Genomic DNA, 27,191 nt, shown 5'->3' with positions numbered 1-27,191 from the left:
ATAGTCCCCTAGGGACACCATTTGAGAGGATGCTGTCATCCATCCATCCATCTCTTTTTCCTTCCACCCAATAGACAATATTTGAAGCATCTATTATTTTTAGGGAGTCCATTCTAGGTAAAATGGCTGGTTATGTGGATGTATAATTCTAGAAATAAAAGAGGGAAAGAGTGTTCAAAAGCAGCATTGTACCAACATGATCTGGCTAGAGGCAGGATGATGTTTCCAGGGAATGACCTTCCTTTGACAAACGGGAGGGGAAAAGTTCTGGATGCGTTCTGACACAGACTCATTTCTATCCCTGAATCCTGTCCAGAGGCTGCATTTTCTGGTTAAAGGGATTCAAAGCATGATCCAATGAACCACACCAAATGGGGCATTTGGACTAGAAGAGACACTAGTTTAGGGGTGGGGAAAAGTCTGAGCACAGGTATCACAGCAATGATCCTAACTCCGTTCCAATCTCTTGCTTCAAACAGAAGGGAAGAAGAGTCATTACTATTACATACACGAATAAAAAAAAACCACAATTCTTGGAAACCTGAGAAAGAGCATCAAAGGGTCCCATTGCTACTTTGTCAGTCACACAAACTGTGGATCATGCTGGGCTTCTACAAGTAATTCGGACAATTTTAATGGATCTCAGTCTCAGTCATCCAAGCTCTGGGATTTGGCATTGCACTGAGCAGTAAGAAAAACTATTCAACAACAACAACAATAAACTTTGCTGCATTAATATGAAATTTTTCTATTACCTCAAAGAGAAATGATTTCTCCCCAAATTTGGTACGTATCCTGTGGCCTGTACCTTGGACCTTTGTGAAATTGGTCTTGCAACAGTTTATGTACCAATGACTTAGGTTCATCCTCGGGGCAGATGATTTAAAGGAGCAAGGCATAGTAGAAAGACTCAACAATGAATTAGGAAACCTGGTTCTAATGCTAGTCCAACAAACTAGCCTGCAGTCTTGAAACGCATGCAACTTTTTGTGTCATCACTTACATATCTGTAAAATAAGGATACTAAATAAGTTACTTCTTTAGAGCTTGAACATTCTAGGAGCTAGAAGACATCAAACATATAACAAGTGTCAGGGGTAAAGACAGCAGAAGGGAAATCATGAAAAATTGTGTACTATGATTTCCCAGAAGCACGTCAAGATCTTCCTTGGGAGTAACATTTTCCTGCTCCAACACTCAAGACATCTTATATGTCCACACTTTCACCAGCATTATCCACTTTTTCCCCTGTGTTCTTATTATTTACATATATGTCTTGCTTTTCTCATGAGCTTTAAGCCACTTACTGGCTGTTTGAAGTTAGAAAATTTATTAGACCACAGTGAGCCTCCGTTGTTTGTTGGTAAAATATGGACAGTAGAACTGTCTTCAAGAAGATGTTGTAAAATCTTAATAAAATGTGTTAAAATACCTACACTATGCAGTATGTGATCAATAAATCCTCTCTTACCTCCTTCATGTTCCCTTTTAGTATAACCAGTACCTTTCAAAACAAGTTCCATGACTATTGCAGAATAAAGGGGACATTTGTAGGAACTTCTTGGCAGCCTTTAATAAGGAGGTGTTCACGCCACCTCAGCATAAGTCCCAAATAAAACACTTTACCTCTCTAGAAATCTCCAGAGCCTGCCAAGACTCCAGAAATGCTGAAAGTTATTTGCTGTCAATGCTTCCATTGAGTTGAATGAAAGAGAGGCTGCTTGTTTTATCATCAACGGATTCTTTTCTGAGGTTTATAGTTGTGTACTTGGTAGTCTGGAATGTAGCATTATGGCACAGGATTACTGCTCTCCTTCACCCCATCCCATGATGATATTTAAACTGAATAAAGTCAGAACTATTCTTCACATTTTTCTTCCTTAATTTGTTTAAAAATGTATAAAGTCATTGATTTCATAATAATGGTGACCTCTACAAAGTCATTCATTCATTTATTCATCAAACATTAAGAAGCACTCAGCACAAAAGAGAAGAGAAGAACATGAAAAGAGAATTCCAACATAGCTGGAAGCTACAAGTGGAATACCATCCAGACAGGTTCTGACTCCTTGGGATACCAGCTACACCTGATCCACTGTGGCCTTCATCCATCTGATTCACCCACTCAACAAGAACTGATGTTTGAGACCAACAAGTAACAAATACAGAAATGCAGGGTGTGAGGTATGCCCCAAGGGACTCTTCCTTCCTTAGGAAGCCATGTGGCTCAAAGCAATGCAAATTCAAGCTCTTTTTCCCTTTGTCTTGACCAGAGAGAGCCTCAGTGTTGCGTAGCAGTACTATAAGGATTCCACTTTATAACAGATGGATGAGTCTCTTCAATGATATTCCATTCATCTGATTCTCTAAAATAAGACTTTATTGACTTACATGGTGACCTGTTCCTTTCAGGGCAACTTCAGGTATTACAAAGGTTGACATCTAACTAGCCAAATTTACCATTCGGTTGAGGGAAGTTTTTTACAGCTTATACCTCATGAGCCCCTTCTGGGTGGTTGAAGACTACAGATTTCTCAAAATAATGTTTTATTTGTTTTGTGTTATGGTACTAGGGATTACACCAGTAAACTTGCACATGCTAACATGTGCTCTACCACTGAGCTACATACTCAGCCCTCAAAATAATGGGTTTTTTTCAATTTAGATAGCATATCATATTACAAAGATATATATGTACATATATAAAAGAATAAGAGTTTTTCATATATGCATAGCAAAAGTATGATAAAGAATTACATGGTCTTTTTTTATTTTTTATTTTTTTTTGGTACTGGGGATCGAACTCGGGTCCTTGCGCTTGCACAGCAGGTGGTGAAACCACTGAGCTAAATCCCCAGCCCTACATGGTCTTTTTCAATGAACCATAATTTCAAAGTAGTGATTTAAGTATAAGTGATGTTTTGAGATATCTTTTTAAACTAGAAAGTGATATGAACATACCTTTGGTTTCTATTGATGAAAACTCCACAGTTCTGTTAATACTACTGTGGTTTGTTCAATTTATAACTGCAGAGAATGTGACATTTCAGTTACAGATTAATAGAACCTCCAAAACGCAATTTTTTTCCTCAACCAGGTTCACAAATTCTCTTGAATTCTCATAGACTCCACCCTCACAGTAAAGAACACTTGTTAGAGAGATTTTCTAAAAATCTGCCTTCTGAAAACCATATAGAGGAAAAGTCCTGTTAATCTCTCCTGGTTCTCAAATAACCTTATCACTTTCCTCTGCATGAGCAAGACTTCGTTAATTTTCTGTGATCCCAGAAAGTTAGCATACATTCCAGATTCTTGTGACCAGCCCACCTAATCTCATAGGAATGAAAAATGAACTTGTAGGAACACTTTGGCATCCTCTAATAATGAATAAATTTTCTTTTACTTGGGAAAAAAATATCCCAACATAGTTGATTTAATATTTTAAAGCCTAAGCAATATGGCTTTTAAAGAGGATTGATTTTTTTTGGGGGGGGATTGATTTTTAATAAATTGACTTTCTTACCAAAATGACCATTTAAAACAGTTAAGGAGGGCCGGGGATTTAGCTCAGTGGTTCCAGTGCCCACCTTGCAAGCGCAAGGTCCCGAGTTTGATCCCCAGTACCAAAAAAAAAAAAAAATGGTTAAGGAAGTATGACTAAAGAAATAAGTAACACAAGGCAAAAAGAAAAACTTTCTGAGGTTAAATGATTGAGTCTGTCATTTGTTTAGCCTCAGACAGATGTGTATGTGTGTCGAGGACCATGTCTTCCAGCAGGTAATAGCACTCCCAAATTTTAGCTCTACATTAGGTATCAGCAGATTTACATCAGATAAAGTTCATTATCTACTAATTTTGTGCTGAACAGTAAAATGATGACTATAAAACAACAGTCTGTCTTCAAGGGAAAGTTTAAAATGTAGTGAAAAATGTAAAAATAATTAGACAAGGAAGAGTAAAACCACACCAAACTGAAGGGGGAAAGTTCTTGGAATAATGTAAAGAAAATATTTTGGCTATTATAATAAACAGACTTAAGGTATCAAATAGGTTGATAGCAAGGTAAAAATAATAATGTGGATTTCAAACATCATCATAATTATTAGGTTATTGTTTGTGTTTCCAAGTAGTATTGAGCTCTTTAAGGTAATCTATCTGTCTTCTTCACTATTATAACCTACAATCTTGCACATACTTTGCATATTAGACAGTATTTTCTTAATAACTATTCATGCATAGGTGAATAAAACACAATATATTATAGAAAAGATAGAGGAGATGGGTTTGAAACTCACTTCTGATTCCTGAGACAGAGGACTAATATCTAGAATATATAAAGACCTCAAAAAATTAGACCTTCCAAAATAAAAGACCCAATCAAGTAAAATAAATAGACACTTCATAGAAGAGGTATGAATGCCTAATAAGTGCATAAAGAAATGCTCAACATCACTCACTACTCATTAAAGAAATGCAAATTAAAACAACTCTGAGATTCCATCTTACTCAAGAAAGAATGGTCATTATCAAAAAATCAAATCATAACATATGCTAGTGAGACTGCAGGGAAAAAGAAACCCTTCTATATTGTTGGTGGGAATGTAAACTAGTAAAACTTCTATGGAAGTCAGGGGCCAGAGATTTAGCTCAGTGGCAGCATGCCTGTCTTGAAGTGCAAGATTCTGAGTTCGATCTCCAATACCAAAAAACAATAAATAAATGAACACCTTCTATGGAAATTAGTATGGAGATGCCTCAAAAAATAAAAACAGAAATTCCATTTAACCCAGGTATTATCCTTAGAGGTATCTTCCCAAAAGAATTAAAGTCATCATGCAACAGTGGTCCATGCATACCCACATTCATAGCAGCACTATTCATATTAGCTAAGTTTTGGAAGCAGACTATAATATGTCTATCAACAGATGAATGGATTAAGAAAATGTGATATTTACACACATTGGAGTACTACTCTGCCATAAAGAAAGATAAACTTGAGTCATCTGCAGGAAAATGGATACACCTTGAGTCATAATGTTAAGTGAAGTAAATTAGACACACAAGCTTAAATATTACCTGGTTTCTTTTATATGAGAAACCCAAATTATAAGTCATAGGCAAAATAAAAGATAGATAATGAGAAGTAAAGAGATAGATCTTTCTTAAATGGGAAGGAAATCACAAGATAGAGGGGGCAGGAGGGGATGGAAAGGGAATGAAAAAGAGAATTAAGGTGTGTTATCTACATGTACCAACTCCACATGCACGAGAAAGAAAGAAAAAAGAAAGGAAGAAAGAGAAAAGAAAGAAAGAAAGGAGGAAAGGAAGGAAGGAAGGAAGAAAGAATAAAGAAAGAAAGAAAGAAAGAAAGAAGGAAGGAAGGAAGGAAAGAAAGAAAGAAAGAGAAAGCCCACTTCTGCAAAGTACTTGGTTGTGTAGATTTTTGAAAACCCCTAAATCTTAGTAATCTTATCTATAAAACAGGGATGATAATGATGATATTAGTTAGGATTTTTGTAAAGATTAGATAATACCTACAAATATTTAGCAAGTAGTCATCCTTGAGTCACCTATTTTGACACATGAAAGTATGTGGGACTGATGTTCAGGGCTGGAGGGAAGCGCAGTGGTATGCTCCCACCGTCTCATTGTCAAGAGGGAGCTGGGGAGAGAATGGAGGCTTGCCAGAAGGGTGGGAAATATGGAGACAGGCCCTGTCAGCTGAGTTTTCCAGAATAATCAGATAACTCTCCCCTGGGTCAAAAATGTCTTAGTGTTTGAGCCTCTAAAACAAAGCAATGTTTCTCCCCTGCTTCCTCTAAAGTTTATATTATCTAAGATGACAAAGGTGAGATACCTTAAGTGTATTTTCCATATTTTTTAGGGGAGATTGAAGACTTGAATATGTATGTTGAAGCTCCACATTTCTGCGCTGCTCAAAAATTCTCACAAGGATCAATGAGGGGTGGTCTCTATGGGTGGAGGATATGGCTCCTAGGCATGGAGCACGCCATTATCAGTGGGGCTAAAACTGATGCACTTACTTTACTCTCAAGTATAAGGCTTGAGGGATTTTTTTTAATGTGTCTATAGTTTATCAAATAGATGAAAAACAACTTGTCATTTATACTCCTCTGAATATGAATCTAAAATAATAAATATTCAATCAATCAAGATTTAAATCACATATATAATTTTAATCATTTTGTGATAGTTTACTGTTATAGAAAGAAGTGTATTGTTATCATTTGTGCATATGTGAATGACTGGGTTACATGGCAATTAAATGCAAGAGTGATTATGAATTTATCCTTCTATATTATGCTAGCAATAACCACAGTATTTATTATTACTACACAAAGAAGAAGCTCAATAGTATCTGTTAATGCATGCTTGTATGATTGTATGGCTATATTCTCAATGCAATGTTATGGTTATCACAAAACCTCAAAACAAAGCTTTCAGGGTGTGGTGAAGACTGAAACAAATAATAATAAAAAATGTGTCTACTGTAATTTGGTACATGGAATGCATTCAACAAATGCTAGATGAATCTTAATTTTTCAAACGATTGACATGAGAAAATTAAAAATCACTTGAAAATTTGATAACATTTAGCAGTAGTAAAGGCAGTTGGTAGAGAAATCTCATTATAGAGCTGCTGGATTTTTATTAACTCAACATACTATGTCATGCATTTATCATCTTTCCCAAAATGCTGCTACTATAGTTAGAAAATATACCACATTAACCAGTGTTCATGTTATAATTGCATTCAAGCAGAGGGACATGGCTAGTTTTCCATGGATGATAAGATTAGCTTCCTCTTGGCCCTTTCAGTCACAGCTGTACAGCCAGGTTGAATATTTTTCATGCAGACCGTGTTTGTGCTAGACAAAGTCAACTTAGCATTTCACGTGAGCTAGCCAAGTGTTCCCCTGTGCAGCATGCTGTCTTTTTCCCCTTCTCTCATTGTTTAAATAAATTGTAGAGGAGAATTGTAGCTTGGAACTGCTACTAATCCATACCATGAAAGTCATTTTTGAGAATGTTTGTGTTCTTAACCTCGCATCCTTCAAAACTCCCCATTCAAGAGAACTTTTCAGGAAGTCATTTATTTCCTTTGTTTCTAATTCTCTTGCATTCATAATTCAGAAATGGCTCCTTAATGAAACATGCCCTCATGTTTATCTTCTTATAAAGGTTATTGTATTGGCCAGAACACAATGATCAAACTTACCCTGTTTCACTTCTTAATCAGCACCATAACTTCCAAGGAATTTCCCCTTCACCAATAAGACTTTTGTAATTGAAAAGTAATCTTTTAAAAAAAGAAGATAGAACCTGAATTTTCTCTGATTATGGGAAAAGAGTTGAGAAGTGCTACAATAAAAACTGAAAACTAGCAATGGAGATGCTTGATCTTACACTTTAGGTGATTTATTGTACAATTCCACCCTCCTCCCCCGGGGTCTAGGACTTATTTCTCTTTCTTATTTGCTGAAGCCCTGCTATTGCAGCATAGTGTGGTTCTGTGATGACCTCGGGTGAATCTTTCACAGCCATCCCAGCTTTCCCACTACTAGGGCTATGTAGTTCTAGATAGTAAATGGGAGTGCAGGGGAGGCTAATCTGATTGAAAATGGGGGAGACACACTGGCCGACCTTTCTGCCCGGACACCAAAGAATCTTGACTTTGTCCTGGAAAAAAAACCTTTCCTTTTATTCAAGGACACTACACCTCCCAGCAAGTAAGTAGCACCAGAGAAAGTAGACATCAGCGCTTTCAAGGCCTAATTCAGGCACACAAGCTGCTGACCCCAGGGGCCAGCTCCCTAACAGTCCTGGAATCCACCACCCTGGAAACCTCAGAATCACTCTTTTTCTTGACAAAGTCTTCTTGACTCCCTCTCCCCTCAGTGACCATCTGCAGCCCAAAGTCCCGTCTGCCTTCTCTTCTCTCACGTGTAACCTCAGCTCTCCCTCCCCCAGAAAGCTGTTGCTCTGGGTCTCTCAGATGCGGTTCTAAAGCCCAACTCTAAGCATTCTCCTAGGACACTCACATTCAATGGTGTGCAGTGAGGCTGTGGAACTACAGACAGCAGAGACCAGGGTGCTCCTGAAGCAGGTATCTCTAACCTAGCTAGGTGAGGCTGAACCTCTGAAAAATTATCACTGCACTTTAAGGACCTCCCCTTTAAGAGTGTTAATTCTCACTTCTGTGAACACTGTAGTTTGTACTTTAAATATGACTCACCTCTGAACATAGCAATGGTACAAGAAAACAATCTGTTACCTATGAGTTTTAGGAGAGTTGGACTGGATTTAGGATGGACTATGTTCAGTCACCTGTGAGGTCCTAAGAGGTAGATTTGTTATTCTTATTTTTTAGCACATGTCAAACTCCAGATATCACTATGAGAAGCTATGCCACCCTCCTCTTCTGAAATCCAATTCTCTAGGATTCTGAAGGTATAATTGATTGTCAGTGGATAAAATACATTCTTGTTTCTGTAAACTTGTATTTGAGACATGCTTCAAGGCTAGGTTTCCTGGCAAAGTAGAGCATAAACATTTCCCCTGGAGAGCCAACTCCAGAAATCCTGTTATTTCTTTTCCTGTTTTCTCTGTATTCCATTTCATTTTCTCTCACCTATCTCCTGACAGAATAAAGATAAAGGCTGCTTGAATAGAGTCAAAGAGTGAAGCTCATTAAAAAGACAGGGATATAGAGTTCAATATTAAATAGGTTGTTGTTTTCCTTATTTTGCCAGGCACCATCAATTCTGGAAACCAAACTCCAAATAAATCCCTCGGATGGTGTTTCCCTTTTTAAGACTTTGGACTCTGCTTTCCTGAAGAAGGAGGTTACATACAGTTGGACAGACATTTTTGAGTCATTTGAAGATTGAAGTCGCTTCCTGGTCAAGGACGAGGCATCACTTTTTCAGAGTCTGCATGCTGCCCTCTCCTGGCTTATATGTGCAGGAGCTCAACATCACATCAAACACATTTATTTTAGCCCCACACCTCTGTGCCTTACACCTGTGAGCGCAGAGGAATGTATTTAAAATATCCCAGACATCTCAGAAAAAGTTTATAATTGAAGCTGATTTGAGGAAGTCAATTCATTATTCCTTCGGCTCCAGGATTTATGAATACCCATCCACCATTATACTATTCCACTTCAGATCTTTGTTCTCTAACCCCTCTCATTCTATATCTTCATAACTCGCACATGGTTCTGAGAATCAACTCTGCAAATCAGTGCTCCACCAAGGGCTAGGTCCTGACAATCTTTTGGCCAATCAAAGATATCTTCCCTTCTAGAAGTGGTAGCCATGGGAATTATGCTGGAATTGTGCATTAGTGTTGAGATGAAGAGCCTGGAGACTTTATTTTACCTAATCAAAATTAATTCTACACATTATTAGGTCAGTGTGTCCTAGTCACAAAGACAAGGGAACTATGTAGTAGGAAGAGAAGCAAGAGAAGCAGCTAATCAAAGAAGTAGATGATACCATAGGTCTAATTTACAATTGCGCATCTTTCCCTTCTGAATAATTTGTCTTAGGTTAGTCCTTTTGAAACTTGTCTTAACCTCAATACTGGGTACACTTTCTTTTGAAGCAAAACATTTATTGGTATATTTCAGATATACATAATTATAACACTCATCATTGGGAATTTGCACCTGTACATAAGAAATCCTGCCTCTTCTTTTTTCCCATCCCCCCTGTCCCCCCAGGACAAGAAAAAAAGTGAAAATCGAAGGCAAAAAATGGCAGCAGAGCTTTTCTATATAGGGAGGGGAGGGGAGTAGGCACACTTCCTGGTTGAAATAATTCATTTTTATGCTCCTAAATACTTAAAAGGCCCTAATACTGAGATCGCTTCTCCAACCTGGCACAACTGTGGTAGTACGAACGTGCCTGGCCTAATCTGCCGTGCACCTGCCCTTCTGCAATCTCTCAGTGTCTGCCCTTGACCCAGGAAGGCCAGCCCTTTCCATATCAACAACAACCCAGGGCCCAGACTCAGGCTCCCACCATTCCTTTTCATTAGAAGAGCACTAAGGAAGAGTTATTTACCTTAAGGAGATTTAAAGGCATGTACCTTGTTTAAACTTTGCCAAACTTACAGCCCTAAAGCTGTAGCTGGCGATACTAAGATTTGTAGAGAATGAACCTACTTCTCTTGGTGAAGAACAACACCATGAAACAGTGAATAATTATTGTTTATATTTACCCTTGAAAAGCCCTCTTTGTCTCATAGTCTATACAAAGTCAATATGTTCCGCCTTACAGTTGCTCAGTGAATATCAACATGCCCAGCATTGCTTCAGAGTTTGGATGCTAAGGGAGAAATTGATTCCAATTTACTTCAGATATTTATAGAAGATTGGCAACTACTCATAATAATACAAAACTACTCTTGTAACTACTAATAAAACTTAGTACAGTCAATTGATTTATATTTATTTTAATAGGTATTAATAGGTGTTACAAGCAATTTCCTTTTTGCTGTAAAAAAAGAAAAATATTCATTTATAAAGTTAAAATGCTCTCTCCTAAATATAATATTGTACTTGCCATGTCTCTTCTTTGACACAATTTTTAAAAATACTTTGCTAAATAATTCACACCTGTGAATGGGCAAAAAATGATGTTTTCATGACTCCAGGGTAGTACAGCTAGCTGCTTTTACCTTTTTTGTATTTCCCTTACTGACAAAAGAACATGTTAATTTGACCCCCCAAAAAGTCAACATAAATCCTTCATTGTGATACCTTATCTGGCTTGCAGGCACACAATTGCTCTGAAAATCCAGTACTATTGGAATGGCAAGTTGATTGTGAATTAGTGAATGGTATGGATTTGATCCGCTGAGGATAATGGTATTTAGACTGAAGATAACGTACTTGATTCTCCTGCACCTGCTGCAGTGAAACTGTCTTATTGAACTAGAATCCCAATGCATAGTCTCCACTGCAGAAAAAGGACTGTTTATAAGGATTCAGAGGCAATTGAATACCAGGACATGGGGATTGCCCAAACCAAGACCAATCTTTTAACTGAGCTTTATTCAGTCCCCTCTGGCTTTTCCAGGGAAAGATCAAACTCATTAAGCAATATTAATTTAATCACAAGTAATTATCAGGGGAGAAACATTACATAACTGTCTTCAAAATTGTGAATCCAACATGGTGAAATCCCATGGAAAACAAATTTGTTTTTCTTTCTTTTCTCATTTTTTTTAACAAATTCTTCACCTCAAAAATAAAAAAAATAAAGAAACAGGCAGAACTCTACCAGTTTAATAAAATCACACTCAAAATTGACATTCCTTACAGGTATCAAATTTACTACGTAGTTCTCCAATTCCTAACTTTTTAATGGAGTCATCTATGAGAGCTAGAAACTCATCCTGTTTGGGGATGAACAATGAAAATGCATTTTTAACTCATCAAAAAGGTAAAAAATAAAGTACACAGGAAAAATCACCAACAGTCACATTGAAATATATCTAGCTCTCTTATCTCTTGTCTGCCTTCAACCACAGCAAAACGATCCAGTGATATTAGCCTACGTTGGCCTTATGCCTTAAAAATCAAAACCATGCCCAAGTGGGCTGTAGCTGCATTCCCAGAGGAAGGCTAGTACCCGATTAGGCAGGTGGGAAACGTGTAAAGACTGCTTTCTAACACTTAGACTGTGTGGGATTTGCTCTGGGTCCTCACTATTAATGGAAGTCGGCGGGAGATATTTCTAGGTTGCATGACAACATGCAGGTATTGGTAGCATTTGAAAGAGAGAGAATACAGTCAGGTTTAAAGGTCCTTGCTTTCCACCTACGCATAATTCAATAGCTGTATAAACCTGGTGGCCCCGGAATGCACACTGGCAGGATCCGGGAGATCTTCACTGAGGCTTTCTACCCGGACCAGCCAGGGAACAATGTCAGTTCATTCCCCTCGCCTGGGGCAGGCAGGAATCAGGGACCCCTTCTGTGGCAGATTAGCCATGACAAGCTTGGTACCTGCAATGACGTGATGGAGCCTCCTCCTCGGGCCCCTTCTCTCTCCCTCGCCTTGGGGTGATATAGTCCACAGCGGGGTCCAAGTCGGGTCTCCCGCGGCCGCGCTCCGAGGCACCGCACACGGAGCCCAGCAGACGCCCATAGGAGAAGCGCGGGGCGCGGGGCCGCGGGAGGCGCTCGGTGCCAGCCCGGCCTGGCCTGCAGACGCGAGCGCAGCCCGGCAGACTTCGCTCTGACTCCTCTTGCCGCTGCACGGGATATTATCACGGTCTGGGATTTCTATTGGCTCCCAACACCAAACAAATCACACCAGCTGCCCCCCCTTCTCCGTTTCACTCAGCGCTTGTTTCTCATCTAACCCACAAACATTGCAGCCACACACTTCAGTCGCTTGCAATGTTTCCCCTTTCCTCCTTCCAGTCTGTGGATTTACAACCCTGTGGTCAGCTCTTAACATTTTTTTTAGCAGACTTCCAATCCAAACCTTCTTGTTTATGTAGAGAAATTCTCCATCCCCTAAACCCGCAAAAACCACTCATTCCCTTCAGATCTTCTTCCTACTTTTGTAGATGGGCTTGTAACGTGGAGAGTGTAGAAAGCTTGTGTGTGATATCACACACACACACACACACACACGCACACGCACACGCACACACACACACACACACACGCCAGGCTCCTTTTGTTGTGAATAACTGAGACCAGTAAAATTAAAAGCACGCTGAGCCTCTTATCCTAAGTGAGAGTTTAGCTAATAAAATCTTGAATGAATTCAGGGCGAAATAGTCATTGCTTGGGTTTGCCTTCTGTTCCAAAGAGCATTTCGGTCATTATTATCCTTATTTTTGTTTATTAAACGCAGAGGCCTCTAATGCAAATCAGATTCCTCAGCGTCCAGAGAATACCGGACAATGCCATGCGGCCAGTTCTTGTGCTCCACAGGCTTGGTGTGTCCCATCAGAACTCAGTGAGGCCTGCTTGCTCCCCCGTTTTATTATTTCCTGGTCTTCCCTCTCCCTTGGCCATCTCAGGACTGAGACACTCACTGTCATTCAGTAGCCGAAGAAGACTATTCAGACTCTGCTTGATAAAGGCTCCCAGATGCTAACTTGTCATCTGTACATGTCAACAGAGATAAACATCCGGCCCCTCAGTGGGGAAAGGGCCCGGAAAACTCTTCTGAGACCTCACCTACCCAGCAGGGGAAATTCAGAATACAATCACTTTTCACTGTGTTTTATCATATAGACCTTCCCTTAGTCCACCCCCCAATCAATCTCACTGGCGCTGGTGGCAATTTTAATAATAATTATTCTTGACCAGAAGCCATTGCTTCTGAAATCATGGAGCTCTGTTAGGATATTTCACTTGAATTTTTTTCCAGCATTATTCCCTTTGCATCCTACTTTTCATTTGATACCCTGGTTCCAGCCAACTCACAGCACAGTTTTGTTACAAAATCACAAGACATAACAATTAGTTTTTTGAAATTTCTTATCACCAAACAGACTACCTGTTCTCTTTTCTTACTTGGACACATCCCAGGAATTCTGAATTGTGGTCTTAGTTTCAGAATGGATCAACCTGAAATCAGCTGAAGTTGACAAAAGAAATGCAAAGCAAAACCACATTTGGCTGTTGGTTCCCGCTAACCACAGAGTGGCTTCAAATGGCATATCTGTTTATTACTTAACAACTCTAGCCCATTTTCTTTCTTCTGGTAGCCAGCTAAAAAGATGGTACTGTCATACATCTTTGGATGTGTACAGTGCACTTCTTTAACCAGTCTGATAGTTCTGAAAAGAAAGGATTCTCAGATAAGATTTTCCACATTTTACAGGTGGAGAAACAGTGGGAGAATAATAAAGTGACTTGCTGAAGGTAGACAGCAAACAAACCCAGGAGACTGGATGACTGCGCTCCTTATCTTTTTTAGATCACCTTTTTGTAGGAACTATTCAGATCAAAGGAAAGCAAAGAGTTAAAAGCAGCAGACTCTGATACCTGCCTCCTTTGCTCAGAAAAGCTAATAATTCACGAAATCATGTGTCCAAACTGGTGATTAATCAGTTTAAACATTATTTCAGAACTGGCCATGATATTTTCAGAGAAGTTACCAATAATTTGTCTTAAAATTACCTTTCTAGAAAAAAAGACAGTGACTGGTTAAAATAAAACATAGCCAGCCAGGTCATTATATTTTCTGTATTTTATTTTCAGGGCTCATTATAGCTCTCCATATCTCTGGAAAGACAATGTAAGTACAGACATGAATAACTTAAAGTCACAGATAAATCTTAAATTTTATTTTAGGTAATAATTCAAGTTCTTTCCTCCAGTTAATGAAGAGAAAAACTAGATGATTTAAGAGATAATTTCTTATGCCCAATAAGTAGCATGATTAGGGGGAAATAAATCATGAGTATATATTCTATATCCTTTTGATCATTTGCTACTTTAAAAATACTTTTTGGAGGCATTTCTGAAATGTTATGTGTAGTTCATTAAGCCCTTCATAAATGACATAGACATTGGTACTAATAAAAACTCCTGTGTCTAAAAATATAATAGTAATGGACTGCAATACAGATTAATGACAAAACAACCTTATTTTATTTTCACCTCATTCAGTCATATCAATATCACCCTGTTTACTTCTCTACAGCACTTTTACAGGAAAGAGTCACAAATTGGCATGTATCTAGGGGAGGTGGTAGGACAGTGATTTCGGATATTATAATTTCTGAGAATTGCTGGAGAAAACTGGTAACTTGTCTTAAAAAAGAACATAGGGTGAAGATAGTAACACATTTTCAAATATTAAATGTGGTGAAGAAAATGTGTTTTACATCCATCTAATGCTTCAAATGTGGTCATTTTCATCAATACTGTCACAATTCATTCTTTAAATGACTGCAGGAGAACCAGAGGATAAATATTAGTCAGTTAATTTTATTGATAAAGAAAATTTGACTGATAAAGTCACCTGATTTAGTCGTGTTTATGGTGTGAGAGGCTAAGAACTGGAAGTGGATTCTGAGCCTTGAGCTTTTTCCCTGTAAAATAGGTGGGGAAAATTCACCGTGGGGAAGGACTTCTTACAATTAAAGTTTTTCAAAAACGGAAACAATTTCCTGGCAAACTAATGATTTGGAGATTTAACGTAAGTTACTGAAGTGGTCAAAAAAATACAGTCATCTAAAGAGATTATTAAAACAGTGGTAAAGAGGTCAGATTTATTTAAATTTGGAAGCATTTTTTATTTTATTATTGCCCTTTAAAATATGGTAACAAATTTCTAATTTTATTGATTGATCTTCAATAAAGCATAAAAAGGTCACAGTTATGATTTGAGTATGGACTATGAATGTTGATAGATGATTTTTTGCCCTTGTTTTGACATGCCTATATTTTTCTATGGTGAGTACATATAATTTGTAGTAAAAAATAAGAAAGCAAAAGAGCTTGTAATTCTCCCTGTAGAAAGATGTGAGATTTCTACATGACTATTATTCTGAAGACTTACTATTGTAAGCATTTCCACTCTTACAAGCAACATCTTGATTTTATCTGCATCCTTTCATTTATTTTCTTTCTAATCTAGATTAGATGCCATCCTAATGCTAATATCTGAGTGTCTTTTTCTTTAACTTATCTATTTGTTGAAAATCTATAAATGCTTTTGTAGTCCTTTTATAGCTATAATTGTCTTCCTAAGGTTATCATAGCAGTTCAAATTTAAAATTATTGAATGATTTTGATATATAGTTTAACTTTCTTTACTTTAATGGTTTTTAATTATTCCTTCATCAGCTATCAACCTTTATTTTAGAGAAAACCAGAAACTTTATTGTTAAAGTTCTATATTCACACCACAGTCTCCACATGCAATATTTATGATTCATTGATATATATGAATCTATACTCTCACCACCCATAAATTTCAGCTTTTTGTTTGTATGGAATAATATTTATTTCCCTTGTGTCACAATAGTCCTGCCCAAAATGTATAAGAATGATTTATAAGAGTTTTACAGGAAAAAATATGCCCCTTCCTGTGTTGCAGAATAAACTCCTTAGCCATGAGAGTGCCATCTGTCATGTTTGTGTCACCCCAGTGGAGCAGAGAGCACAACCCACAGATGAACTTGGGGAATTAGTAGGAAAGGGAATGACCACATTTTCAGCTCCAGCCCCATATTTTCCCTGAAGACCCAGGGAGCAGGTGGTGGTGAGAGTCTGTGATTCATTAGCCCATGCTTATTATATGTCAGCAAGGCCTCTGCAACTGTACCCTTACCTCTGAGGCATGGATGGAAAGATGTGCAGAAGGTGAAATCAGAGCAGGGAGACGTCAAAGCCTATAACCTCAGCACTCTGGGAGGCTGAAGCAGGAGGATTGTAAGTTTGAGCTCAACCTGGCAACTTAGCAAGACCCCAACTCAAAAATTTTTTTAAAATGTTTTAAAGGACTGGGGATGTAGCTCAATGAGAAAGCCTTAAGTGGTACAATCCCTAATACTGCCAAAAGAAAAATAAAGGATTATAATCATCCCTTTCTCTCTGGGAAGGATTGATTTCAAGACTTCTATGGATACTACAGTCTGAGGATGCTCAAACCCTTATATAAACTGGTACATTATTTTCATGTTACCCATGTGCATTCTCCTGTATACTTTAAATCATCACTGGATTACTTATAATGCTGAATAAAACATAGATGCTATGAAAATAGTTATTATAGTACATCATGTAGGGAATCATGACTAGAAAGACATGTATGTACATATTTATTACAGATGTAATCTTAAAAAAATATTTTGCCTCGGTCCTTGGTTGAATCCCCGGATGCAGATGCAGATACAGAGGGCTGGATGTGTCCACCTCCTGCCCTGACTGAGGTTGGCAGTTTGCCTTACTCTGGCCATTAGAGTAAGTCCAAAATTTACATGTGTGCCCTTGTGTGGTCTACCACAGCCCTCCTTCTCTTCAGGAGTTCAGTAGGATCCTGGGGTCCCTGAATGAGGACCCACACAGCAAAGCTTCGATCCACCTGAGACACATGGTATAAGGGGAGCGGTGAGTAGGCCAAGGAGATTTCTGGTCATTTCTTGACTGCACCGCAACACAATCTAAGCTGAGTGAAAGCACTTATTTCTATGATCACTTCTCAGGGACTAGAGCTCTTTTGCATAGATAAATCCAGTATGATTGTTAGTACGTAAATATTCACTTACCTTAGTTACACTGGGTAACATCCCATGCAGTGAAATTCCCATTAGAAAGTGAACAAAATCTATTTTAAATTGGGCTCATAAGTCTCTGTTCCATGGCCAGCCTTTCTTCATCTTAGATCCATATCTTTCTGAACATTAATATGTTCCTGGGAATCACTTGGCTACTGTTGCTATAGCTCATTTCCAGAAAAGTGCTTACAGAGGATGCTCTGGGTTCATAACACAGAGGAGTGAGACACTGGGAGAAGCCTGTGGCTGGCTGAATATCCAATCTTTTGATCCCTCTGGGTATATCTTGCTTCACCCCTTCTTTCTTCAAATGAGTTCTCCAAGTAGAATTATGTCCCCTAGGAAGTACGATAACAAAAGTAGGTTCATGTTTATCAGTCTGTTCATAAGTCAATTTCCACATCTGTAAGATGGAAGTATGGATACCAGTATGAACCATCTGATTGTTTTAAAGAATTACCCATAATACAGAAGCAAAATGTTTTAATTTGCATCTCTCGAATGACCAGTGATGTTGAACATTTTTCATATATTTATTTGCCATTGGTACTTTTTCATTTGAAAAGTGTCTATTCATTTCAGATGCCCATTTTTGGATTGAGTCTTTAAATTGCTTGATTTTTTAGGTTCTTTATATATTCTAGATATCAGTCTTTTTTTGAGGAACAACTGGCAAAAAATTTTTCCCACTCTTTTGGTTGTCTCTTTACTCTGTTGGTGACTTCTTCTACTGTGCAAAAGCTTTCTAATAAGATGAGGTACCAGTTGTTGATTCTTTGTAATATTTCCCATGCAATAAGGGTTTGTTCATTAAGTCTTTGTCTACACCTATGTCTTCAAGAGTTCCACCTATTCTCTCTTCTAGCAGATTTAGTGTTTCTGTTTTAATTTTTAGATGGTTGATCCATTTTGATTTTAGTTTAGTGCATGATGAGAGACATGAGTCTAGTTTTAGTGTTCAGCATGTAGAAAGTGAGTTTTTCCAGCACCATTTATTAAAGATGCTATCTTTCTTCCAGTGAAAGTGTTTGGCCCCTTTGTTGAAGATAAGGTGGCTGAGTGTGTTTGAAGCTGTTTCTGCATCTTCTAGTCTGTTCCACTGATCCTCAGTTTGTTTTTTGTGAGTATCATATTGTTTTTAATCACAATAGCTCAGTAGTATAATTTCAGGTCAGGGATTGTGATGCCCCCTGCCTTGCATTTGTTGTCCAGAATTGTTTTTGCTATTCTAGGCCTCTTCTAGTTCCAAATGAATTTTAGAAACGTTTTCTGTAGTTCTGTGAGGTATGCTATTGGTATTTTGATTGGGATTGCACTAAATCTGTATAACAATTTTGGGAGTATGACCATTTTTACTAAGTCGGTCCTTCCTACCCAAAAGCAAGTGAGCAAGTGAGATTCCATCTCACTCCAGAAAGAATGGTTATTATCAAGAAATCAATCAATTAAAAATGCTGGTGAGGATGTGGGGAAAAAAGGAACCCATCTCCACTATTGGTGGGAGTGTAGACTGGTGCCACCACTGCGGAAATCAGTGTGGAGATTCCTCAAAAAATAGGACTAGCGGTTCCATTTGACTCAACGATCTGCCTTCTTGGTGTCTTCCCAAAAGAATTAAAAAAGCATCATACCATAGTGATATATGCACACCCATGTTCATAGCTGCACAGTTGGTAATAGCTAAATCTTAGAAACAATACAAATGTCCATCAACTGATGAATGGATAAAGAAGATGTGGTTTTTTCATACCATGGAGTACTACTCTGCCATAAAAAAGAATACACTTGAGACATTTATTGCTAAATAGATACACCTAGTGACTATACTCTTTTTTTTTTTTTTCCAGTACAGGGATCAAACTCAGGACCTTGCACTTGTGAGGCAGGCATGGAGCCAGTGAGCTAAATCCCCAGCCCTGGAGACCATACTCTTATGCGAAATAAATCAGACACACATGTGTAAATATCCTGTGCTTCTCTGGTGTGAGAAACTGAAAGTATAAATAAGGTCCAAAATGTATAATAGATATTGTGAAATAGGAAGAAAAGGTGTGAATGAGAAGATGCACATGGGAGGGGGCAGAGGGAAAGAAGAGAAAAGAAAAAGAGGAGAAAAGAAAGATAAAATGGAAACAAAGGTCTTGTAAATAAGAAGGAAAAGAGAGGTAAAAGGGAGGGGAGGGGAATGGGAAAAAATATGAATCAAGGTACAAACTCCATACAATGAATGCGATCATTACGTATATCTAAAGTGTACCAATAAGCTTAATGATTTTAAAAAAAGACAAAATGTTGAGCAGTGGCACACACAGTTGTGTGTATGCTTCCATGTTTTCCTTCATGCACTTCCTTCCTTTCTTTCTTTTTTTATGTAGTTTTTAAATTTGCAAATACATGTCCTTCCTTGTAGGCTTAACTCAGCATCACCATTCCCTGCACCTTTCCGTGTTTCTGGCAAGACAGCCATTCTCTCTCTCCACAGTCCTTCTCAAGGAAAGACTCTCTTGTCCTGTTATTCGTAGTGAACTTCATGTTGGTCCCTAGCTGTTTGCTAGCTCCCTAGGAAACAGGGTTGATATCACCATGGGAGACAGAGTAGCTGTGCAGTCAAAATCAGAGGATTCCAGACTCAGACGGCCCAGGTTCAAAGCCCGACTCCAGCAGCATCTTTGTGCCTCTCTTCACCGCAGTTTGCACCTCTGTAAATTAGGGTTATCGCGCTTTCTTAATAATGTTTGGACAGGGCATTTTTCAATGGCACCACTATTTTATTCAGCACAGTTTTGGGTAGTGGATATGAAAATAGTGTTTGTTAAGTGAAGGAAGGATTAGTGGTACCACTACAGTAAGAAACACCACTCTCCTCTCTCTTCTGATATATTCTATACAATGGTCAGGTTGTCTGCCTGCTGCAGAACATCCATTGATGGTATCTCAAAGCAGCTTTTGAATATGTGGGAAGATGCTCTGGAGAGAAATTTTTATCATTTGTTCTTTTGAATAATAGGAAATATTAATTTTTAATCAACTCCTGTAAACGCTGATAGCACATAGTGCTACCATTTCTTAAACCCTGGTCCAGCTTATCTACCAAATAGGTCAGGTCGCCATCTCCACCACAGAGCCAGAATGAAAATAAAACAATCCTCAGTGTGGCTTCTGGTCTCCCCTACTCGCATTCCTGCTGCCTGGAAGGACCCAAAGCAAATGTTCCTGATATATTTGGAAGAGAACAAAAGTTAGCATGGAACAGCATTTGACTTCTGTCTTGTGTTAATGTGAATCTTAGGCTATCCTGCACAAGCTTCCGAAAGCAACATATCTCCCTGTGGGATCAGTGACAGGGGGACAGCTGGCCAGCCTCAGAGTGAGCTTGGCCCCATAAGGACCGCAAGGCTGCCCTGTTAGAAAAGCAAGGGCCAGGGGCTCCTCCCCAGCTGGGGCCTTTGTAGGGCCTTTCTCATCAAGCCATGTGACATAGCCAGGGTCACAGAGTCATGGACCCATGGGGATTTGGTAACAATAAGATTCTGCCCGCTAGTTCCATGATCTCAGAAATTCATGAATATTAAAGAAATGCATGTGACTCATCATAAGGAAATATTGATTAATCCTCTGTAACCAAGTGTCAGCACATTAGGAGTTAATAAAGTGAACTAAATTGATAGGCAACATTGATTTCTAACTCAGGCAGAAGAATGAAACCTTGCATAGGTAAAGAAATCAAAACCAGTAGAAACACCCTGTGACCTTGAAAGGTCTGACATCAGAGTTTTCTTTGGCTTCATAGTAACAAGAAGATTCTTTAATATTCACTCATTTGCATAGATATGTATGTATTTATTGGCAATCATCTTTAAAGGCTGCAGTATGCAATCCAAATTAAGGTGACATTCCAAGGTCTTCATTTAATTCACATTATAAACCTGAGCACCTTGGTCCTTCACCATTCTGCATCATTTTGAACAGAGGGAAATATTCTAGTTCCTTACCAGGTCCCAGCTTATTTCTGCACATACTTTCTTAAATATTCCAGGCCTTAAAGGTTTCCGTGCTCTGGACTCATTGTTTATACGTATGCAGTTGGCATTTCACTGTTTCCTGTATCTTAGTATTATTTTATTTTAGAATATTTGTTATTGCATAAAAATGATATTAATACTCCAGCCCACCTGCCTTATTATCCCAGTATATCATGACCTCCTGAGGGCCAGGGCCTCATGTGCCAGGTGGGGTCTCCATGACACAAATTAATAAGTGTATTCCCTAAGCATGAGAATATACCAGCTGCCACAGAATGCCAAGTACCCCAGCATTAGGTCAGTTCCAGAGATGGGTTCTACAGTCCATCTTCCTTTCTCCACTGGATCTGTTTCCTAGCTTCCCTAACAAAATAACACAAACAATATGATTGAACAACAATAAAACTTTATTTGCTCACAGGTCTGGTGGTTGGGAATCCAAAATCAAGGTTTTGGCAGGGCCACCCTGCCTCTGAAATCCCTGGCAGGATCCTTCCATGTTTTTCCCTGCATTGAGCGGGTAGTTGTCAGTCCCTGATGTTCCTTGCTGTGCACAGCAGCATTTCAATCTCTTTCCCTGGGCCTTGTGTTACTGTCTTCTCCTCTGCTTTGAAGAAAGACAGGCACACTAGATTCAGGTCCCCTCAAATGACCTCATCTTACCTTGACCATATTTGCAAACGCCCTGTTCCCATGTAAGTTTACATTGGCAGTAACCAGGAGTTAGGGTTTCAACATGTGTTTGGGTGGGGGACATAATTCAACCCTAACACCCAGTGTCTGCTGTCACTGGCTCTGCCCAAGGCCTCTTCCAGTGGCCTCCATGCCTCACTTGTATCTGACCCCAGAACTTCGGTTTCGGGCCCCAAAGGAAATGCAAATCCACTCACTGTTTCTCAATTTTGTTTGCCTGTGATAAGATGCATCTTAGACAATGTCAGGAAAAAGAACTTAGATTACCATGAAAGAGTTAACTCCGCAGCAGAGCTGGCAATGTGGGGTGGGATGAAGCAAAAGCAGTGACGGTGAAGAGAAGAGTTCTGACACCCATTCTAACAGGCATCATCATGGTCGCACGGGGCCACTGAGTACATCTTCAAATGAGAAAGATTTTCTCTCCTTGGCTGTTAAAGAAATGCAAATTAAAACAACACTGGAATTCCACCTTACTCCAGAAAGAATGGCCATCACCAAGAAATCAAATAATAAAAAATGCTTGTGAGGCTGCAGGGGAAAAAGGAGCCCTTCTGTATTGTTGCTGGGAATGTAAACTAGTACACCATTATGGAACTAGGCATGGAGATTCCTCAAAAAACTAAAAATAGAAATCCCATTTGACCCAGCTATTCCCCTTCTAAGAATCTTCCTGAGAGCGTTAAAGTTATCATATTACAGTGATACATACATGCCCATGTTTATAGCAGCATAATTTATAATAGCTAAATCTTGGAAACAGCCTATATATGCATCAACAGATGAGTGGAAAATAAAATATGGCATGTATATATAATGGAGTACTATGTTGCCATAAAGAAGGATAAACGAGGCATTTATAGGAAAATAGATGCACCTTGAGACTGTAATATTAAATAAAATAAATCATACACACAAGTTTAAATATCACATAGGGTTTTTTATATGAAAAACCCAAAATATAAGTAAAGGGCAAAATAAAGGATAGTTAACAGAAAGTAGGGAGATCTTTTTCCAGTGGGAAGGGGAAAAAGTTGGAGAGGAAGGAGGGAAGGAAAAGGAAAAAGATTTGAAAAATAATCAAAGAAAAAAATGGAAATAGAGCTTTTCAAATGCAAAGGACATTAGGGTTGGAGGAAGAAGGGACAGATGGGAGAGGAAGGGATATTAAAGAATTAAAATCCACTGAGTATAAACTCCCCGCAATGAATGTCATCATTATGTACTGCAAACATGTACTAATGAAAATACATTAACAAAAAAAATTAATGAGAAAACAAAGATTTTCTTTCTTCTATGCCTGTTGTAGTGTGAGATGGTTTTATTTTAAAGGGGAGCCCAAAGATGCTGTCTTTAGATTTGTCAGTCCTGTGTTGATTCCAGTGTCTCTCTGACATCCTGAGAGTTGTGTTCACTTTGTAGCATCTCCAGTTTCAAAAACATTCAGACAGACATATCCAGGGAGTGCGTCTGACTTTGATATTCAGCAGGCATCTTCACTGTCACAACTCTCATATCAAATGCTCAGCAGGGTATTTTGTTAATGAAATGCATTTGAAACCTTGAGTTTATCAGCTGGAAAATCAGAATCAGCCTTTTAATTTCCATCTCTAGCTGATATTTACCTGGACTCAACGTCTGCTAAAGTTTTATGTCATGGGAGATTTACTGAATGATACCTCATTGCATGTTTGCTTGAATGGGAGTAAATTAAGAGAAAGAAATAACATCTTTTTAAAGGGACTACTGAGCCCTATTTGTGTTCAATGAATGAGCTCACCTAAGCTCAACACATTAGCCTACATGTAACTTTCCCCATTTTATAGGTAAAGAAATTAAGTCACATCCAAACTGTAAATTGAAGAACGATGAATTCAAGATTTCCATACACCAGAACTCACATTTTCTACTTTATAATAAACCTTTTCATTAGAAAAATAAGGCATTCTTATTGTTAAGCACTATGATATAGAAATGTAAAGATAAAAGAAAGCATAATAGTCTTTTTTAAAAGAAAAAGTTCAACCAAATTCTGTTAAGAATTTATTTGAGCAAAAAGCTAACTGGGCAACACCCAGAGCCAGAAGATGTAAAGTTTTACTCTGACACGTGGGCGATACTTACAGACAGAACATGGGAGTAAAGAACAGAAGGCTTGATTGGTCACAACAAGGTGTCACCTTAGTTGGACCGGGTGTGATCAGCTGACCACTTGTCATTGGCTAAAGCTTGGGTACTTGTGTCACTCAGATGTTTTTGTACTTCTATGTCAGGTTTTCAGTTTGTTTACACACCAAAACTGGTAGCAGTTCTTAGAACTCTATTTATGGATTTAGGCTCAGGTCAAACTTAATTTAAAAGTCACAATTCCACCATTATTAATGTTCTAGTATTACCTTTGTTGCCTGCTCATTTGTGCTTAATTATGCTTTATACTATGTATAAAATTTCCATATCACTTTTTTATTTCATATTATAATTGAACATTTTAATGACATGTAAGTAAAATAATTTATAAATCTATTAGTGATTATACAATTCTGGATACATTTTTTCTTTCTTTTGGTGTACTGGGGATTCAACCCAGAGCCTTCACACTGAGCTATATCCTCTGTTTTTAATTAATTAATTTTTTGAGTCAGCATATCTCTAAGTAACTAAGTCTCTCAGGTGAGGCTAGAAATTGCAATCCTTCTTCCTCAGCCTCCTACAGTGCTGGGATTATAGGCTTGTGCCACCATACTTGGAAAATCATAGATGCATTTATCCAACTCCTCTTATTAGATACTTCAATTATTTTCATAATTTTGGTATTATAAATGCTATGGTTTGGATCTAAAATGTCCCCCTAGATTATTATGTGTGATTGGAACCGGGGGTTCTATGCTCATCAATGGACTCATCCACTAATGAGTTCAGTAGCTGTTAGGAGGTGCAGGCTGCTTGGAGTTGGGTCTTGGAGGTTTGACCTCCCTTCTCTCTCTGCTCCCTGGCTGCTGTGGCTTGAACTCCCTTTCCTCCACCGTGCCCCTCTGCCATCCTGTTCCTGCCCTGGAGCAAGCTGAACACAGACCAACCATGAGACCAAAATAAACCTCTCCTCCTTTAAGTTCTTCCTTAGACTGATTCCTAGTTATCTGGATTTTTTGGATGCTACTGTGAAAGGTATTTTTTCTCTAATTTCTCTATCCGTGAGTCTGTTATTCTTGTGCAGGAAAGCTATTGATTTTTGAGTGTTGACTTTGTATCCAGCTATACCACTGAATTTGGTTATCAAATCTAGAAGTGGAGCTCTTGGGGTCTTCTATGGAGAGTATCATGTCATCCACAAATAATGATAATTTAACTTCTTCCTTTTCTATCTTTATTCTTTTATTTCTTTCTCTTGTCTAATTGCTCTGGCTAGTGTTTCCAGAAATATATTGAGCAAAAGTGGTGACAGTGGACATTCTTGTCTTGTTCCTAATTTTAGAATGAAAGCGTTCAGTTTTTGTCCATTTAGCATGATTTTGGCTGTTGGTTTGTCATAGATGGCTTTTATCAGATTAGATAAAGACCATCTATATCAATTTTCTGTAGGGTTTTTTTTTTTATCATGAATGGGTATTGAACCTTGTCAAATGCTTTTTCTGCATATATCGAGGGGATCATATGCTTTTTTGTCCTTGACTCTATTAATATGGTGTATTACCTTTATTGATTTGTGTATGTTGAACCATCCCTGCATCCCTGGGATGAATCCAACTTGGTCATGGTGTATAACCTTCTTGATGATTTGCTACATTCTGTTTTCCAGTATCTTATTGAGGATTTTTGTATCTATGTTCACTTGGGAGACTGACCTGCAAATCTCCTTTTTGGCTGGATCCTTCTCTGGTTTTGGAATCAGGGTAATGCTTGCTTCCAGGAATGCATAGTGAGAAAGTGACTAAGACAATACTGTTTAAAATTTTTCATCATGTAAAAATATGCATACCACAGGCATTTTAAAAGATAAATTATGAGAGGTGGCTGTACATTCTTGTACATTCAACTTTTAGTTAATACTTATTATCTCATGTTGATATCCTTAATCACCCATTATAAACAAAATTTAGGGTTTCTTATATCAATTGACATTTTCCAAACAAGAGTTCTTGGCAATGTCTTCTTTAACGTTTATTTCTGTGTTTTCTTGTTCATTTATTAATTGCTGGTCAACATCAGAAGAATGCTCAAGACAGAGCCAAATATACTGAGAAACCTCAAGTGTTTCTATAAATCACCTATTTGCATCTGTACTTTGTTCTACAATCCTGAATGATTGTACCATTCTGCATCTTCTTGTCTCTAAAAAGAAATGCTAGATATTTTCCGAACTCCAGCTCATTTCTGTGAGAGATCTTATTTATTTCTATAACAGGAAGTTTTGTGAGCAGTGTAAATATTTTATAGCATTTATCCTAATTATTTTACTAAAATGAAAAGAATATACAAAAATGAATACTGATCACTGGGAAATAGGAAATGGAAGTTATCAGATACAGCCAAAGTAGCAAAATTTTGCCCTTATTCCGATCCTTCCCATGTTCCAGTTATTTGTGTTTAATAAGAAAGGGAAAAATTAAAGCACATGTGTGAAATGATGAAAATGCATAATAAAAGATAAAATCTAAAAACTGAAGTACAGTTGGAGATGTTTCACAATTTAATGATTAAATTAACAGGAACTTCCTCTTAGAATTGTTATCATGTGGTCTGTGGCCTGTCTGCATCAGATAAGACTAGAATGCTTTTCAGTAAGGTAAATATCTCTGCCTCAACCAGAGATAACAGCTGGAAATAATAACAGCATTGAAGCAAATTCTCTGGAAGAATCTTAGCCACTTTTAAATCTAAGAACAACTGCTCTGAATACTTATTTTCCTACGGTCAGCCTTTATATGTTTGTCAGTTAAATGGGTTTTCAGAAATGTGTGATAATGTCAAGGAAAGTCTCTGGTACAAAATGCTGTTGAAGGGTATTCATATACATATCTGAAGTGCTTAAGCACTTATTTCCACACATTGCCATCCCATAATGTAGGAGATTACCATTTCTTTTTAGCTGTATCCTTCATTGAGTGGTAGTTTCCTGTGCCCAAGTTGGATTTCTTATTTGTTTGTTGTTTCCTATTTTTAATGAGAATGATTTGACAATCAAGGGTGTGTT

General features: G+C 38.1%; 1 protein-coding gene and 1 long non-coding RNA gene across 2 annotated transcripts in view; one reads left to right on the top strand and one right to left on the bottom strand.

Moving 5' to 3' along the window:
- Positions 1–12,469, bottom strand: part of Grem2 (gremlin 2, DAN family BMP antagonist) — a 107,471-nt gene extending 95,002 nt beyond the window's left edge. Inside the window, exon 1 of the mRNA XM_021265463.2 lies at positions 12,040–12,469. The gene's annotated coding sequence lies outside the window, so the exon portion shown is untranslated. The remainder of the gene's footprint in view (positions 1–12,039) is intronic.
- Positions 12,470–14,151: 1,682 nt separating this feature from the next.
- LOC147823082 (uncharacterized) lies at positions 14,152–19,725 on the top strand. Its single transcript, XR_015444435.1, has 3 exons — positions 14,152–14,296; positions 18,305–18,405; positions 19,133–19,725. It is a non-coding gene; the product is annotated as an uncharacterized LOC147823082 (long non-coding RNA).
- The last annotated feature ends 7,466 nt before the right edge of the window (positions 19,726–27,191 follow it).

Source organism: Heterocephalus glaber, unplaced genomic scaffold, assembly GCF_053883595.1.
Source record: "Heterocephalus glaber isolate CG9 unplaced genomic scaffold, H.glaber_assembly_v1.0 deba00001600, whole genome shotgun sequence".
NCBI classification, from domain to species: Eukaryota; Metazoa; Chordata; class Mammalia; order Rodentia; family Bathyergidae; genus Heterocephalus; species Heterocephalus glaber.
Note: the sequence above shows the minus strand (reverse complement) of the source record. Positions and strands in the feature narration are given on the sequence as shown.